This window comes from Salvia splendens, chromosome 20 (assembly GCF_004379255.2).
Source record: "Salvia splendens isolate huo1 chromosome 20, SspV2, whole genome shotgun sequence".
Lineage (NCBI taxonomy): Eukaryota > Viridiplantae > Streptophyta > Magnoliopsida > Lamiales > Lamiaceae > Salvia > Salvia splendens.
In genome coordinates, this window is record NC_056051.1 from 11,297,820 (window position 1) to 11,301,337 (window position 3,518).

The following is a 3,518-nucleotide window of genomic DNA, read 5'->3' on the forward strand; positions in this document are numbered from 1 at the left end:
CAAACGCACAATCTCGCTCACGTAGATCTTAGCTAACTTTTCCGATCCATAGGTAATCTTAATCGGTAAGAAGTGCGCGCTTTTAGTCAGTCGATCGATAATCACCCAAATTGCAGTGTTGCCCTTTTGTGACTTTGATAAACCCGTCACGTAATCCATGGCTATATGCTCCCACTTCCATTTGGGAATTTCAAGCGGTTGCAATTTCCCACATGGCCTTTGGTGTAAGGCCTTCACTTGTTGACAAGCTAGACATCGTTCCACGAATGATGTTACGTCTCCTTTCATTCCGTTCCACCAAAAGCGTTGCTTCAAATCTCGATACATCTTCGTGCTTCTAGGGTGAGCAGTGTAAGATGTGTCGTGTGCTTCACTCAAAATCTCATCTTTCAGTGCATCGTCGTTCGGCACACATAATCGTCCATCGAATGTTAAAGCATTGTCCGCCTCTTCACAAAAATGGTCATGTTTCTCGATTCTCACTTTCACACGTGTCTCTTCTAATTTCTCATCACGTCGCTGAGCTTCTATGATCTTGGTTCTTAAGTCTGGCTCAATCACTAGCGTCGCTATTCTTCCTCCTACTGTCTCGGGCGCTTTTACTACCTCCAACTGCATCCTATCGAACTCACGGATCAATGTTTCCTCCCGAGTTAGCAACGAAGCCAATTGAGGCTGGTTCTTCCTACTCAAAGCATCTACCACTACGTTCGCCATGCCTGGATGATAGTGAATACCACAGTCATAATCTTTCACGATCTCTAACCAACGTCGCTGTCGCATGTTTAGCCCCTTCTGCTCGAAGAAGTACTTGAGACTCTTATGATCCGTATAAATCTCACATCTCACTCCATAGAGATGGTTTCTCCAAATCTTTAGTGCGTGCACTACTGCTGCTAGCTCCAAATCATGAGTCGGAAAATTCAGTTCATTCGGTCTCAACTGTCGGGAAGCATATGCTATCACTTTCCCATCCTGCATCAACACGCATCCTAGTCCTACTTTCGACGCGTCAGTATAGACGGCAAAGTCCTTGTCGGGTTCTGGCACCGCTAGGACAAGTGTTGTAGTCAATTTCTCATTCAATAGTTAAAAACTTGCCTCGCATTCCGGCGTCCAAACCACCTTGATTCCTTTCTATAACAGTTGCGTCATCGGTCTCGCAATCTTAGAGAATCCCTCGATGAAACGTCGGTAGTATCCCGCCAATCCCAAGAAACTACGGATTTCACTCGGCGTTTTCGGTGACTTCCAATTTTGCTCAGCCTTGACCTTCGCTAGGTACACTTGAATTCCATTTGCCGTCACGATATGGCCAAGAAAGTTCACTCGAGTCAACCAAAACTCACACTTACTAAACTTGGCATAAAGCTTCTCTTTTCGTAACGTTTCCAACACAGTTTGCAGGTGCCATCCATGCTCCTCCTCGTTCTTCGAGTATACCAACACATCGTCGATGAAGACTAACACAAACTTATCAAGATACTCGTGGAAAACTTGATTCATCAAGTCCATGAAACTGCCGGGGCGTTGGTCAGTCCAAATGGCATCACAACGAATTCATAATGGCCATAACGAGTGTGAAAAGTAGTCTTAGGCACATCCTCTCGTCGGACCTTTAGTTGTTGATACCCAAACCTCAAGTCTATTTTCGAAAATATGCCCGCTCCTCGAAGTTGGTCAAAAAAATCATCAATCCTTGGCAATGGGTACTTATTCTTCAAGGTCAACTTGTTGAGCTCACGATACTCGATGCACATCCTCATCGTTCCATCATTTTTCTTTATGAACAACACAGGCGCTCCCCATGGTGATACACTAGGTCGGATAAATCCCAAATCTAGCAGTTCTTGCAACTGAATCTTCAATTCAGCCAACTCTTTAGGAGCCATTCAGTATAGTGCTTTCGATACTGGTGCAGATCCGGGTTCCAAGTCGATGGTAAACTCCACTTGTCTGCCGGGTGGCGGTCTAGGCAAAGTTTCAGGGAACACATCGGGAAAATCTTGTACTACTGCCACGTGTTCCACCCTCAAATCCTTCTTTTCCTCTCCGTTCAAGTACACAAGATACGCTGGACGCCCTTTTCTTATCATCGTGGTTGCTTGTAAAGCAGAGATTATGGAGGTTCTTCGGTTCAAAGAGATCTCGTGCAAGATGGTCGGCTCGTTGCCAGGGGCTTGGAAAGAAATCTGTCTCTTTTTACAGTGAATCGTTGCGTGGTTCTCGGTAAGTCAATCCATTCCCAAAATTATGTCTACGTTCTCCAAAGGCATAACATGCAAAAGTCGAGCTACTACTCCTAACTCTCCTAACACAAACTCTACGTTCGAGCAAGTTCGTGCAATATCAATCAGACCTCCAACATGTGAAGACACATTCAAACTCGATTCAAGTTTAGCAGTAGAGAGTTCTAAGGCATTCACACATGACATTGAAATAAAAGAGTGTGACGTACCCGTATCAAACAACACAATAATAGGTAGTTGTTGGATCTTTCCCATACCTGCCAAGTTCTCTTTGCCCTTGATGGCTTGTTGCTCCTGTCCTTTCTTCCCTCTCAAAGCATATACCCTTGCCTGCTGTGGGGCCACTTGTCGGATCAGTTGAGGTTGTTGCGGCTGCCTCTGTCCTTGTCCGTTCCTCATCATTTCTTTATTGTTCGGACACTCTCGAGACATGTGTCCATTCCCACCACATACGAAGCATCAGATGCCTCCGACTCTGCACTCCCCAACGTGGAACTTGGAGCACCGATTGCAGTAAGGTGTCCTCGGCTGATTTCCTCTCTGTTGTGGCACAACCTGTCAGCCATAGTTCTGAGGCTGGCGGAAAGTGGGATGGTAACACTTGTTGTCATACGGGGCTCGGTTGCCTTCCCACTTCCTCTTGTCCCGGTAATTCAGTTGTTGTGTAGGTGGTGTAGGATTTGCCACTCTCTCGTTCTTAGGCAGTGCCTCTTCCACATCTAAGGCGCAACTCAAATGCTCGGAGTAAGAAACTCCTTGGCGGCTGGCCACGGCTACTCTTATCTTGGTTCTAAGGCCAGAGCGGAACTTCGCGGCCATCTTCTCATCCGTGTCTACCAACTCAGATGCATATCGAGTCATCTCGCAAAGAGCACGGTCATATTCTAACACTGTCATATTTCCTTGTTTCAAAGTGTGGAACTCTGCTGTCTTGGCTCGTCTGTAGCTCATGGGGACGTACTTATTATACAATTCTTCCTTGAACTCGTCCCATGTTAACGCCTCTCGGCGGGCGGGGTCCATTGTCCTTCGTCTAGTTTCCCACCAATGATCTGCCGGCCCAATCAATTGATACGTTACGCATGCCAGACGCTCCCTGTCAGTGCACACCATAAACTCAAAAATACGCTCGATCTCGCGTATCCAAGCCTCTGCCTTTCGTGGCTCTCCTAACCCATCAAACTTTGGGGGTTTCTCTTTTCGGAATGTCTTGATGTATTCTTTATCTTGAGGTTGCAGTAGAGGTGGTGGTGGAGGCGGGGGTTGGTT